The sequence below is a fragment of the Rhinatrema bivittatum genome, chromosome 1, assembly GCF_901001135.1.
Source record: "Rhinatrema bivittatum chromosome 1, aRhiBiv1.1, whole genome shotgun sequence".
Taxonomy (NCBI): Eukaryota; Metazoa; Chordata; class Amphibia; order Gymnophiona; family Rhinatrematidae; genus Rhinatrema; species Rhinatrema bivittatum.
In genome coordinates this window covers 26,078,139-26,094,295 of record NC_042615.1, presented here as the reverse complement: position 1 = coordinate 26,094,295, position 16,157 = coordinate 26,078,139, and positions in this window count along the sequence as shown.

The following is a 16,157-nucleotide window of genomic DNA, read 5'->3' as shown; positions in this document are numbered from 1 at the left end:
GATCTTTAACATTTTGCAAATAGTCTTTATTACAAAACTATGTTACCGGACCTTAATGGCACTTCCTATAGATAGTATTAACTTATACATTTTCCAAAGATGTATATATGTGCCTCACTGTTAACCGTTGTGATGGTATACTACTTAACGACATTATAGAAAAGATTTTAAATAAATAAATAGATAGATAAATAAATAAATAAATACCAGAAGAATGAATATGATGCCTGCCTATTTTGCACAATGACCAGCATCACCACTAGGATGGTGCATAATCATTATTTAAAGGAATCCTTTATCTGTCTGGTCCGGTAAGTATGTCATTTATTTCCTAGCTTTTTGTGAGAAGGGTAGGATCCAAACAAAGGCCAGTGGGCGGTGGGCGCCATTTTTGAAAATGTCAACCAGCCCAGAGCCTGGGGGGAGCTCCAGGCAGCTTCTAGATTACCAGGGATGTCTTCAAAAGGTATGGGAGTCCAGAGGTGGGCCACTAGGCTACCAGAGATTTAATTTTACTTAAGAGGGGTCTGGGGTAGGGATGTGCACTATTTCAGCTGGGGGGAAGATGGGGGGAGTCTCAAGAAGTAGGATGACTGGGGGGGGTACTGTTTTTTCAAAGAAGAGGGGTTTGGGTAAGAGAAGCAGGGTATCACTGTACAGGGTTCAAAGTGTTTTATTTTAATTTTTTAATGCAGAGCTACCTTGACAGGGTGGGTGGACTGGGTCTGCCAAGATCCATAGGGGATTTTTTCATTTTGCAAGGGGGGGATTTCTGGGCTGTGTAGCCCTTTAAGAAGCATCCCAGAGCCTTTTGGATGTGTGTTAGCCTTCTGATGGCCCTGGGATATTTTATCCACAACTCCTAAAAAAGTGATAAAATGAGGTGGCTGGCCCTTTGCATAGGATTTCCTATGTAAGAGCAGCTTTGCAATTGCAAAATTTATAAATGCAAAATAGTTCATTGTAATAATGGTGAGTTTGAATCCTAAATATCATATGATATCACCAATATCTTGCAATATCAATGAAATATGGCTGTATCATGCAATAAACAGCATTAATCACAAATTAAACACTGTTTTACGCATGTTATATTTATATCACAGCTTAGTAAATGTACTCCTTAGATTGTGACCCCTCTGGAGACAGAGAAATACCTATAGTACTTGAATGTAATCCATTTTGAAGTGGCTGAAAGATGGAATATAAATCAAATCAAAATAAATAAATGGCACGTTCTCAGAAAGGAGTTCCTACATATTTAAGAGCCAGCACAGACCTCTCTTTTTGCAGTGAGGTACAAAGAGCAGAGCCAGGTGCTGACCTGGATCTGAGCATCAGGCAGTTGTGACTTTTCTGTGGCGTACCTGGATCTGGACTGAAGGCGCAATGAAAGAATTTGAGCATGATTGAAGATAGCCAGGGTGCCCTGGAAAGGATAAAATGACTGGCAAATGAGTTGGGTTTGCAACTCGCAGTAAGGAGGTCAACGGAGCAGACTGGGAGGGCACAAGGTGTTTTCTGACAAATACTTTATTGCAAAGTTAATCTCCTGTTTTGTCTTTATAAAGCACCTGTGTGGTTCAAGTCTTCAAGAGCTGGTTTTCAGTTTTCTGCAAAACACTTCAACAAAAAGTCAAGTGTCTATCACTCATCAGCCAAAGTGTTGCTCATGCAAATGAAAATAGAGAAATATTTTGATATTTCAATGGTCTTTTAAAATGGTAAATAGGGATGATTCGTTCTTGGGGGCCATAGGTATTTATCATTATAATGCATGTGCATAATGAAAACACATTTTTTATTCCTTGAAAATGCATTGATTAGCATTTCATTTTAAATAGACCATCAAGTTTTCCAACCTGAATTTTATTCTGTATGCTCATTTGCGTTATATACAAAAGCAGTAGCATCAAAATATGACTTGCAGATTTCTTTCTGAATAAGTCTCACTCACTGCTAGATCACAGTACACTATATTTTATTTCTGCTTTTTTCTTTCATGCATTGTATAAGTGTCAAATGATGTGATTATGTATAGTGACAAAAATGTTAAATAGAAACTATTAACAGAAAAAGTAATTTAGAAAATATATTATATTTGTTATATAGTACCCTAACACCATACACAAAATTTCATTTGTACATAATCTGTGGTTTAGGCCTTAAATTCAATAGATGACATCTCAGATGCCTTCAGAGGCATAACTGTTTATGTTTCACCTTGGCTATTGGTTACTAGGACCCTGAGGTAAAATGTGTATTGTAGGAAACACAATAGACTAAACTGACTTTTCAGCATATTGTCAATTCTGTAACAAAGTTAGGACAGAAACATTACAGATAAAATGTCAGCTGTGGCTGATCCTGCAAATGAAATTACCAGTGGGCCAATAAAACAGTCTCTCCTTGGCCGGCAAATGTGTTAATTTGTTTGTACATGCCATGGTTACCTTGATGAATTTTGGTAGCAAGACATGTGCAGGGCATGCTAACCTAGAAGGCTCTGCTCCAGTCAATATGTCTGCTATCTAGTAAGGTGGTTCCAGCAGTGGGAAGAGAAGTAGGGGGCTTCAGGCAGAATGAAGGAGTAGTCTAGTGGTTGGAGAAATGGACTTATAACTAGGGCAGACCAGACTTCAAATCTTGCTGATATTCTTAGTGAACTTGGGCAAGCCACTTCATCAACCAGTACCTCAGATACAAGCTTTTGTTATTTTAGCTGGCATATATGTAATACCTTTCGTAATGTCATACATCCAGAAACGAACCACATCCAGGGGTGTCTTACATCCAGAATGTTTTTGCGCCAGACTATTTGTTCTATATTAACTCGTTCTATGTGTTCTTGCCTCCGTAATTCCTATATTTAGGAATATATTCGGAAAGAAAAGTACTTTTTTTTTTTCATTCTTGTTTCAGTGTAAGATAAGAATAATGTGATTCCGGAATATATACCGAAATTCTCATAAAGATGTATTTCATGATTTATTGTGGAAAATTTGAAAATAGAAAATTTAAATAAAAAAAGGATTGTACCATAGTTTTATGTATTTTAATTATGTCTGATTTTAGTTTTAAATGTTTCAATTATGTATGTTTTATTGTATATTGCTTAGGCCTTCCTAGTGTTAAGTGATTAACAAATTTTAATACACGCAAATGTAAAACATAAACTAGGGGTTCATTTACAAAGCTGTATTAGGTGTTTCTTGTATAGAGGGACATAAAGGAAGCCAATCAGGAATTAGGAGGCGACAAGGAATCTTCATTGCAATTAATAGAAAAATAGAAATGACGGCAGAAGAAGACCAAACGGCCCATCCAGTCTGCCCAGTAAGCTTTGCACTTTTTTTTTTCTCATACTTCTGTTAATCTTGGCTCTTAGTAACCTTTTGGTTCTATTTCCCTTCCACCCCCACCATTAATGTAGAGAGCAGTGTTGAAACTGCATCTAAGTGAATATCAAGCTTAATTAGTTAGGGGTAGTAACCGCCACAATAAGCAAGCTACACCCATGCGTATTTGTTTACCCAGACTATGTAATTCAGTCCTTGTTGGTTGTTGTCTGTATATAGATCCACTTTTCTTCATTCCCCCTGCCATTGAAGCAGAGAGTTCTGCTGGATATGCATTAAAAGTGAAGTATCAGACTTTCTCCCCTGCCATTGAAGCAGAGAGCTATGCTGGATATGTGTGAAGTATCAGTCTTTCTCCCCTGCCATTGAAGCAGAGAGCTATTTATTTATTTATTTATTTATTTATTTATTTATTTAACAGTTTTATATACCGCAGTTCAGGTAACAATGTTACTAATCACTTCGGTTCACATTTCAACAATTACAATGACAATATAAAGAGTAATTTATAAAGTCTTACATAGAACAGGGAGAGTGAAACTTGGTTAATAACTTACAATGAACAGGATAATAAATAATAAATAATAAATGAACAGGTAATAAATGAACAGGTAATAAAACTTACAATGAAACTTGGATAATAACTTACAATGAACAGGGAGCGAACAAATTATATACAAATAGCTTATAAGAACAAAAGCTTATAAGAGCAGAATGTGAAGTCAATGAAGCTGTCTTGGTAAGACCTAAAGTCACTGTCTTGGAAAGGCCGAATTGAAAGTGAAGTATCAGGCTTATTTAGTTTGGGGTAGTAACTGCCGTAACAAGCAAGCTACTCCCTGCTTTTTTGTGAATGCAAATCCTTTTTTCCACATTTACTCTTGCCGTAGAAGCTTAGAGCAATGTTGGAGACGCATTATCTGTGTGTATGTTTATTGAATAAGAGTATTATCTCCAGGCAGTAGCTGTCATTCCCGCGAGCCACCCACTCTTCATTCATGTCCTCTAGACTTTATGGATCCACAGTGTTTATCCCATGCCCCTTTGAAGTCCTCACAGTTCTGGTCTTCACCACCTCCTCCAGAAGGGCATTCCAGGCATCCACCACCCTCTCCATGAAGAAATACTTCCTGACATTGGTTCTGAGTCTTCCTCCCTGGAGTTTCAAATCGTGACCCCTGGTTCTGCTGATTTTTTTCCTATGGAAAAGGTTTGTCGTTGTCTTTGGATCATTAAAACCTTTCAAGTATCTGAAAGTCTGTATCATATCACCCCTGCTCCTCCTTTCCTCCAGGGTGTACATATTTAGATTCTTCAATCTCTCCTCATAAGTCATTTGATGGAGACCATCCACCTTTCTGGTCGCCCTTCTCTGTACCGCCTCCATCTTGTCTCTGTCTCTTTGGAGATACGGTTTCCAGAACTGAACACAGTACTCCAGGTGAGGCCTCACCAAGGACCTGTACAAGGGGATAATCACTTCCCTTTTCTTACTCGATATTCCTCTCTCTATGCAGCCCAGCATTCTTCTGGCTTTAGCTATTGCCTTGTCACATTGTTTTGCTGACTTCAGATCATTAGACACTATCACCCCAAAGTCTCTCTCCTGTTCCGTGCACATCAGCCTCCCCCCCCCCCCCCCCATTGAATACAGTTCATTTGGATTTCCACTCCCCATATGCATGACTCTGCACTTCTTTGCATTGAATCTCAGCTGCCATATCTTCGACCACTCTTCCAGCTTCCTTAAATCCCATCTCATTCTCTCCACTCCTTCCGGCGTGTCCACTCTGTTGCAGTGTCGTCTGCAAAAAGACAAATCTTACCTTCTATTCCAATTAGTTCAATTTTTTCTTTTATTTTTACAGGGGCTGCCTCAAGGGGCTGTGGTGGGGGAGGGAACAGGTGGATTTCACAAGCTAATGGTTTTGGTACACTTTAGGGGGATATTTTGGGTTGCTTGGGCCCTTTGACAAGATGGTAGCCCCAAGCTGTGGAACCACCATCACATGGAATTTTTAAAGGGCTTCTAACTCGCGGTATTTTTCTCTTCACTGTTTTACTGCTGGGTATCACAGCTTAGAAAATCCCGTGGTGTTATTCCTCTCTGAGGAAAGTACCATGATTTATTAAATGGCACTCTGGGGACAGAAAATTACTTACAGACCCTGAATGTAATATATTGTGAAGTGGAAAGACCAGTCACAAAAGGCGGAATATAAAATTACATTTAAAAAAAGCTAGGCATTAAGGTTTCTTGTGTAAGAATGATGAGGCTTCAGAAACCTTAGCCCAAAGACTGTCTGGCCTTGAATGAGTGGTTGTAAGATTGTTAAGCTAGGGAAGTACATCTGTTTCATGGGGCACCTAAATTTGTTTCATTAATTTAAAAAAAATTATATTCAGTTACTCATTTTAATGCTTCATTCGTTTGCCATTTCAGTAAATAAGGGAACCATTGCAGCCTTTTTTGAGCTCCAAAATTGGGATTTCTCAACAATTCTAATAAAATTTGTGGGAAGACATTATTAGATGGGGGAAGGAACTCAAAGGCACCTAGATTGTGGCAAAGTGGCAATAAAAGTGGCATGAATTGCATAAGACACCATAAAGAGGCGAAGGGGTACCCTCAGGGGCAGGAGATCTCCATTACATTGTCAGAAGAGCAATAAAGCAGCAGGAGGGGGGAGAGCATCCCAGGGCTTCAAAAGAGGGCACCAATAACAGTGACATAAGCCCTCAAAGGCAGCCCAAGAGGCCAAGTGGCCCCAAGAGTGGCATCAAAATCCTAAGGCACCATAAAAGAGGATTGAAGCAGAAAAGGTGGCAGGAAAAAAACCAAAGGCACAGAAAAAGGGGCAAAGAAGCACAAAGAGTGGCATCAACACACTGGGGCAACTTGAGAGGTGCAAAGCAGCCCCCAGAGTCTTGGGTATGACAACAAGGCAAAGTGACAACAAGACCATCAAGGAGCAAAATACTGGGTATGGCAACAATGCTGAATGGAAGAAAGACTCCAAAGGTGCAGGGTAATTGGCATTAGGGATGTGAATCGTTTTTCGACGATTAAAATTATCGTCCGATAATTTTAATATCGTCTTAAACCGTTATGGAACACAATACAATAGAGATTCTAACGATTTATCGTTATAAATCGTTAGAATCGTGAGCCGGCACACTAAAACCCCCTAAAACCCACCCCCGACCCTTTCAATTAAATCTCCCACCCTCCCGAACCCCCCCCAAATGACTTAAATAACCTGGGTGTCCAGCGGCGGTCTGGAACGGCAGCGGTCCGGAACGGGCTCCTGCTATTGAATCTTGTTGTCTTCAGCCGGCGCCATTTTCCAAAATGGCGCCGAAAAATGGCGGCGGCCATAGAACAACACGATTCCACGGCAGGAGGTCCTTCCGGACCCCCGCTGGACTTTTGGCAAGTCTTGTGGGGGTCAGGAGGCCCCCCCCAAGCTGGCCAAAAGTTCCTGGAGGTCCAGCGGGGGTCAGGGAGCGATTTCCCGCCGCGAATCGTTTTCCGTACGGAAAATGGCGCCGGCAGGAGATCGACTGCAGGAGGTCGTTCAGCGAGGGTTCCGGCGCCTCGCTGAATGACCTCCTGCAGTCGATCTCCTGCCGGCGCCATTTTCCGTACGGAAAACGATTCGCGGCGGGAAATCGCTCCCTGACCCCCGCTGGACCTCCAGGAACTTTTGGCCAGCTTGGGGGGGGCCTCCTGACCCCCACAAGACTTGCCAAAAGTCCAGCGGGGGTCCGGAAGGACCTCCTGCCGTGGAATTGTGTTGTTCTATGGCCGCCGCCATTTTTCGGCACCATTTTGGAAAATGGCGCCGGCTGAAGACAACAAGATTCAATAGCAGGAGCCCGTTCCGGACCGCTGCCGTTCCGGACCGCCGCTGGACACCCAGGTTATTTAAGTCATTTGGGGGGGTTCGGGAGGGTGGGAGATTTAATTTAAAGGGTCGGGGGTGGGTTTTAGGGGGTTTTAATGTGCCGGCTCACGATTTTACGATTTTTCACGATATTTTACCCCCCCAAACGGCAACAATACGATTCCCTCCCCCTCCCAGCCGAAATCGATCGTTAAGACGATCAAGGACACGATTCACATCTCTAATTGGCATAGCAGCAAGGCACAGTGGTACTGGAGATGTTTGCCTTCCTGTTGAAGCACTTGCCTCTTGTCAGATTTAATACATTAGGAAGATCTGACTTCAGTTTCATTTTTGTGAACTGAGCTTTTATTTCATTTTTTTTCTTGAACTTGAGTCGCTGCTGGGTGGAATTCTGTGTTTCTTGCAAAATTTGTTTTCTGATTGAAACTACAGACACTTTCAGAACATGACAATGGTCTCTCCTCATTGTGGCTTTCCTACTCATTTGTGAGGGTTGCTTTATTAAGCAAGCTTTTCCCATATTATGTAACTGAACATAGTCTTCTTGATTTTCTGATGCTGCATTAGTTCTCTCTTCCTTCTGAAACTTTTACTACATGCAGAACATGTGCACGGTTTCCCCTGTGTATGTATTCTCTAGTGCCTGTATGTCTTCCTTCTGACTGTGGGTTTTTGTGGAAAAAAAATATCCTAGTATAACCAATAAACAAAGCTGAGTGTGAGAACCAAGGTAGGACTGTAGAGGGGTAGAACAAAACAAAGAAACAGAAAACCAGTGAAGCAGGAAAAGAAACTTGCATTTGTTTGTTCACTTTTCTTTTCTGGAGATAAAACACTCTAATAGAACCAACAAACAAACAGGGTGGGAGAACCAGACTGGGATTATAGAGGGGTAGAACAACATAAAGAATAAAGGAAAAAGTGGGGTGGGAGGAAAAACTTGTACTTTTTTCTTTTTATAAATATCTTTTGGGGATAAAAAATAAACATCCCAGTATAACCAAGAAAATAACATAAGTAAACAACAGGGAAGCACCAAAACTTCCATGTTAACACATATTAGGCATGGAAGGTAGGCATATCAAAGGAAGGCAGCAACACCCCTAAGGTAATATAAGAGGCATGGCAGGCAGGCAGAGCGGTAGCAGCAAGACTGCTAAGATCCATTGTTGGGGGACTTCCTGCTGATGCAGAATGTGTTACAGAACTGGAGGTACAGGATTTATATTGGGATTCTGCACCTTCTTTTTATAGACTTTAATACTTCACTCTCCTGTTCATTTATATAAATTGGTTGAACGAGACAATCCAATAACTAATGGTTGTTTTAATAGGAAGTTCAAACTGGCTGAGGTTTTTCTTTTTTAATTACACAGAAGGATCTTGGAACTTTATCTTATTGCATCTTTTATATTAAATTTAATGGCAGGGGAGGAGGAGGAGTACAATACAGATTTATTATTATTTATTTGAAATATTTATATTTATTTATAGGTTTTTATATACCGACAACCGTTTGCACATCGTGTTGGTTTACAGATAACTTAAAAACTTTTTGGCAGTGTCATTACATAGAACTTTTTGGCAGTGCCGTTACATAGAACAGTAAACGATGCATACAAGAGAAAAAACATGAACAAATATTCTGCTTCTTCCAACTCAAAAGATTGTACAGAGTGGATTATAATAAAACACTCATGATAAAATAGCTTGCTTCCGAGCTGCCAACCCAAATACTTCTGTCTGGATACCCCAATGCTTGTAAGGCAAGGAAAGCGATGGTGGGGGGGAGGGAGTTTAAGGATTGCATGGTATATGGAAGGGAGGGGTGTGTGATCAGTATCCACTATCCACCCTGCGAATGCTTCCTTTCATGGTGAGGCGAGCTGTGAAAGATGAACACTGGCCAAAAGATTATGGTGCTGGGAAAGAGCTTCTTCATTCATTTCAACAAATGCTGGCTTCACATGCTTGCAGTTCCTTCTGCTATTTATTTTGTTTTCTTTCTATGTGCGTGTTAAATTTTTATATGCTCATAAAATTGATTTTATAGGCATAAAAGCTTATTTTCAGTCATAATGTAAGGAAACAAAATGAAAAAAAAAAACCCCAATAAAAACATAGAAAAATGAACCAAACTGAATGAAGCATATTTTTTGTACACACTCCTATACTCTGACAACCATTTTGGATTCTCTCTGTGAGGGTTTCCCCATTGATTCCTATGGAGCTTAGGTGAATATCTGGATTTCAGTGAATTTAAGACGAGGTGATGTGTAATTGGAAATAGGGGCAAGTATTTTTGGTTCTTGCCTTTAGACCAATGCTGACATCACAACTAGAGTATGCCTATTGCTGTTTTCCCTCCTTTTTCTATTGTCAACCAATGTCAAAAGAGTGATTTTCCATGTGAAACCCTATCTCCAGGGTAGATACAATGATGAGAGTTACTGTCCCAGAATGAAGGAGTGTAGCAGTAAAGATAGCGAAGATCGGTGTGTGGAAAAAGCCCTTTATTAAAGTTTGCCCGACTCTGGCCGAGTTTCACTCTTTGGTCGAGAGCTGCCTCAGGGGCAATAAATGCTTGAAAATAAATGTGAGCAGTACGTATTGCATGCCTGCAAGGCTGAAGCCCCAAAGTTAGTGCATTCACTATTGCATACAATCTTTTGGTTCCTGGCTAAGCATAAATCTCTTCTTTAAAACATGCAGTTATGCCGTGCAGCAAGCTTGAAGCTTAACTTTCAATGACACACATCGCAGGTTTTTAATTTCTTTTTTTAAACCGGCGGCAGCCACTGTTTCTATTTTTGGTGCGAATTGACCCACATATCTCTATATAACTCTGCCTGACGCTTTTTACTACCTATTTGGAGCTGAATTTTCAATGATACATAATGCAGTATTTTGAGGATTGAATGAAGCTATCTTCACACCTGTTGCTGCTCGGCATAACCATATCCTGGATTTCAGTATGCAGCATGGAGACCTTCAGATCATGCCCTCTATATCGAGGATTTTTTAAAATATAGTCAAAATCACTTCTTTTATCCAATTGTCCATGTCACAATCCATGAGCTCCATCAACCAGAAGCACAGAAGGGTACTATTCCTTCCATATGCACATGTTGTCACACTACTTGCTCTACCTAACTGATCTTTGTCAGTGGTTTAATACCATTCTACTGCCTGGGAAGAATCCAGGGAGATTTTTCACAAATATCAGATAGGGATTCCTTGCAAAAGATGTCTTCAATGCCTTAATCATTCACTTGGTTACTTTGTAAATTCATGGGGCCAGAGTCCTCATTTGCGGGTTTCCCAAGGGACCTCTGTCCACTGTTTTGCTGAAACTAGGCAAACAACATTTTTCAGCACATCTTTAGGGTCTTGTCCTTTGCCATTTCTTTGGCTAGTTTTCCAACAGCCATGGTAGGTCATGCGTCAGGTTTAGGCCGCAATATACTATGACACTCACCATATCATCTTCAGCCTGTTCCCTGATCCCGATAGCATCACTAGGGATACTCACCACCACTGGGATAGGCCTTACCTCCACTGCTGCTCCAGCTTCTGCCGACAGCTTCACAAGGACCCAGCATGCCTCCTCAAATGGCAAGGTCTTCTCCATGGCCTTGATTGCTAGCGCATCTTCTGCAGCTACTAACTGCTGAACCTCTGCCGCTTTCACCGATTCCTACCGCTCATTCTTCTAAACATACATTTATCTGTATGACCATACACGAATTCCAGGCTAGGAGGGGGACTGCATACATCACAGCACATGCACGGTCACTGGATGGCTACCAATCCTCCTTTGACTCCAAGCAGTAGCCTTCCCAACTCTTCTTCAACTCCGACTGATGACTTGGAAAATCTGGGGCTTGGGCTCCTTCCACCATACTCGCCAAGTCAAAGATAGGCAACTGTCATGGAATTGGGAAACTCACACTTCTCTTCTTCTGCCGACTCAAAGACAACAGTCCAAAATGATTGTTTCTCAGATACCTCTGCTCAACTATTTCTCTACGCATAATGGTTACTGTCACTGCTTGCCACACACTTTCCAGTGGTGAACTCCAGGAAAATAAGATGGTTCTCCCTCCTTTTATAGTGATTCATTCCTCATGCACTTGACTCATTGACAAGATTAGCTACAAACAACTATGTGGTGCTGCACATAGGATCGATAACATCCTGCTGATGTTATCGATCATGCTGGCAAAGAAGCTCCGCCTCCACTTCCTCTTGACAGGGTATAAATCCAGCAGACTTGGATGCTTTCCTTGTCCTCTTCTGGCATGAATGTCTTCTGCATTAAATACTTCTGCAGCCATCCTACCTCCATTATCCTCTATTGGAGCCCACACGTCCATGGTGCAAAAAAACACATGCACACCCTCCAAAACTCCACAAACACTTCCAGATAATTTCCACTCCTTCTATCCCTTCTAAACTGTCTCCATGCCCCACGTTCAGATGCCTATTTTTTGTAACCCTACCTCCAGGGTACATAAAACGATGAGAGGTACTGTTTCAAATGTATTTAGTGGGTTCCAAATTATGGATTATGCAGCTGGTGAAGTGGGCTCGAACAATTTTATTTAAAATGATATTTTGTCATATGTTTCATTTACTATTATGATGTATTTGTTGTATTTTATAGATTAACATTTTTTGTATACCATGTTGAAATTGTTGATAAAAATCAGTGTATTAAAATAAAATTTATATTTACCATAAAGCCTCAAAAACAGAATCACACCACTCTCAGGTAAAACCAAAATGTTCAACTTTATTTCTGGTTTTACAGCCAGTCATTATGTACATTTCAGTATAAGGTAGACATTTCAGTACTTATACTCAGATATTCATGGGATACACATTCAAAATAAATATTCAAGATAATATACATACAGGCTTAAAGTAATAATCTCTTTTCATCTAAACAGCAATTTAATCTTCCAATCCTCTCATACCACACATGAAGAGAAATCAGATGTTTTCATTCCCATTATTTTCCCTATCTCTTGTCACCTCTTCTGGAACATAGAATTTATATCCCAAAATACTCCTATGGTCATTCACACTCAACTGCAAGGGTTACTTACAACATCTTGACCTTAGGAACCTCATTACCTTCTTTCTGGGCCTCTTACTTGGAGAATGTGCAGGAGTCCCTGTTCTCCTCCACACTCCATTTCTTGCTCCCACTGTGGTTCCCCTCACCTCAAGCCACCCATCTCCTTATCCACACACTCTCTTCCTGTTGCCTCATGCAGTTCCTCAATAGAAGCAATCATGATCTCTCTGCTCTATGACTTTGAGCCTTGCCTTGAGGGGAAAAGCCCCTGCATGGCCCTCTACATACTAGAAGGATCCTCAGGCCCTGCCAACCCATAGACTGGCTACACCAGTGCAGCTACTTTCTGAAAGTCCTTCTCTCTCAGTCCAACCTAGAAAGGGCAACTCCCACCAAATTGACCCAGGCTTTATTCCTCCCTGGGGCACTTCCAAACCAATCAAAACTTCTTTTAATTACTCAGATACAATCAAAATGATAAATGATTGGAACATCTTCCCTACGAGGAAATCCATAAAACATTAGTGCTGTTCAGCTTGGAGAAGAGACGGCTGAGGGGGGATATGATGGTGATGGAGGTCTATGAAATCACGAGAGGACTAAAATAGGTTAATGTAAATTGGTTGTTTACTCTTTCAGATAATACAAAGACTAGGTGGCATGCCTTGAAGTTAGCAAGTAGTACAATTCAAGCAAATCAAAAACAAATCTTTTTCACTCAGCATAATTAAGCTCTGGAATTGATGCCAGAAGATATAGTTAAGGCAATTAGCTTATCTGGGTTTAAGAAAGGTTTGGACATATTCCTGGAGAAATCCATAAACTGTTATTCGTCAAAATCACCTAGGAAATGGCCACTGCTTGTTACTGGCATTAGTAGCTTGAGATGTATTTAATGTTTGGGTACTTGCCAGGTGCTTGTATCCTGGATTGGCCACTGTTGGGAATAGAATGCTGGGCTTGATGGCTCCTTAGTCTGACAAATTATGGCATGCTCTTATGTGTTTACCATTTATTGTAACCCATTATTACGCCAACTGCCATGCAGTCGTCACTGAGCAAAAATGCAGCTTCATACATCCAGACATTCTTAACACTTCAGGTAATGGAACTAAATATATGATACTACTAGAAGGGAAAAGGGCACATATTTGGGTATCTGTGCACACCTGCCTTGAAAGGGATAATGAGGCTTATGTATGGGGAAATTAGGCAGGCAATGCATTACATGACCTGGAGCAGAACTGGCCTGAAATGCCTTGAGAAATTCTTCTGTTCACCTCTACTCAAGTTTGAAGACCAAACATTTACATGACCACCAATGTCTTCCAGCAGTAAAATGAGAGATTTAAACCCACGATGGAGACATGGTACCTCACACAGATAAAAGGTTATATTAGTACTAGTTTGCAACTCATGAACAGTAGCAGTTGGCATCTAGGCTTCAACACTAGCTAATCTTCATTAATACATCTTTCAGAAATATTCAGAATTCAATGCCCTTTATATAACCCCACCCGGTGTGCCTATCCTACACGGGTGGCTAGCTGTCTCCCATTCCCTCTTACTGCCAGGGCCGGATCTTTTGTAGGTCGGGGGGGGGGGGGGGGAGGAAGATACACCCCATTGTGACAGGGGTGTCCTTTCTTTACATTTTTTTTGGTCCTTTGTGTTCCCTTAGGGAGGGGACTTGTCCTTAAGGTGAGTGCAGTGAGTATAAAATGAATAATCTGAAGTCACTGTTTTAGTGTCTGGAATTAAAGTCTTTACTGATTACATTGGTGATGAATGGCACAAAACTCAAACTGCAGCACCATAGAATTATCTTCTGCATTACTTAAAGTCTTTTCCCACTATCTGTGCAGGAGTCACTTATATCAGGGCCAGGGAAACTTCCACTCTCTTCGATTAAGGAAAATGGAGCTTCCAGATGGGCAAAACCCCTTCCAAAACTGATAAAAACTGGTAAACGTCCACAGCACAGAGAGTATATCTTCTCTTTTTCTCCCCAGGGCGATGGAACACTGGATGGTTGTCCCAGTGATGTTTAACTTCCCTTATTCACAGTTAGGCAGATCTTCAGGATCTCTCTAGTTTTCACTCAGTCTCATTAGTTCTTCTCTCTGGATCCCTGATAGGAAGGATCCCCCTTCCTATCAGGGATCAGCTCTCTTGCTTCAGAATAGGAAGGAAGGGCAGCCAAAACTTCCCCCTGGATCTTCTAACAAAGTAGTTTCTTTTCCCCAAAACCGAATACCAATACCAGAATTCCTCTTCACAAAGGATCACTACCACTTCAAGGGCAGGTTTTCCCTATCCCTGGCATCCCAAATACAGGGTTGCCCAATCCCTGTGCCAACAAACGCCCAGGTGTCTAGTGACGCTCCTGCCACAAAAAATCTCAAATGCCCGAAAACAACCCAGAGGGATATCCCAACCAACTAGTGAGTAGACTGGAAGCAAAACCCTCCCGATCCTGGTTAGTCTCCCCAGATTGGATTAGCCTGCTTCCTCTGGCTGAGTCTGAAAAAACAGGAAAAGCAAAAAGCTCCTCTACACCTCTGAACTCTTTTCAGACATAATGGGACTGTGGAGAGCTGCTAAATTAGACTCTCATCAGGAGAGCCTTTCCAGATCCTCAAAGGGAGGGGCCACACACTAACCTGCACTTTCACTGACTACACAAAAGGGTCACCCAGGTCTTACGTGGTCCATCACATTTATAGAAATGTAAAATGAGGATATTTATTCACCGCATGTCTGCCCCGGGGGGCCTTGTGTTATTAAAAGAGCCAGGAGTGCTGGCTCTGTGGTTCAGAAAGACTACAGGCCGGAATGTAAATAGTATTAAGGGAATAGGAGTCTGCATGGGAAAGTGATAATTCAGGGGAACGGGAGGGAAGGGCTAGGAGGTACGGGAGGGGAGGGAAAGCACATTTCCAGCAAACTTGGGGATCTCTTCACCAAGCTGTGCAAACATGTTTGCTGGCGATAAGCAGAATCTGTAAAACGCTGGAGACACAGACGCTACCTTAACACCTGTAAAGCTCGTTATTCCCACTTTGTTATCCAGGGCAAGCATAATTTAATGCAAAATTCATAAAATAATAATTGACATAGTAACCTAGTAACCTAGTAACTAGTGTGTTCTAAACCTTCATCGTATTCAAGAATACGATGAAGGTTTAGAACACAAGTTTAAGAAATAGTCAGTGAAGGCCGAGCTATGGCACTTCCTTGCATGTCACCAGGACAACATGAGTTGCACCACAAAGCTCAAAACATGTGACACTCTGCAACAGAAACACTGCCCACCTAGACCACCAAAAAAAGAAGGCAAAGGGAAGCAAAGTATAAGTTGGTAAGGAATCAGAAAAAAAGCAAAGTGGAAATACTGAAGTAGAACTTGAAATTATGCCTTATTTGCCGTAGATGCAAGAAGCTGCTGTAGCGTAACTCCCAAAAGGTCCCATAGGAAAGTGGAGCCTGCAGATAGCAGCGCTTATTCCATAAATATGCTAACTGTTCAAATGAAGCGCAAAGGAATGCAGATGGCACAGGGCTCTGGTTTTTAAAGTTTTGCCACAGGCACAGCAACCTTATGCAAATCAGGTCCACGGTGCTCACACGTTGCCTAAAGATGTTGGCGCTCCCTGTCGGGTAGGAAAGAGAAGCTGAGGAGCAGGGCAACCATGTGTAAGAAATGAAAGCTGTTCCCTTTGTAAATGCTGCAGAATCCACTGGGCACAGGAAAGGCAACTTTGAAAAGTAATCCTCTAAAGCCACTCTGGGGAATTGTTTTGT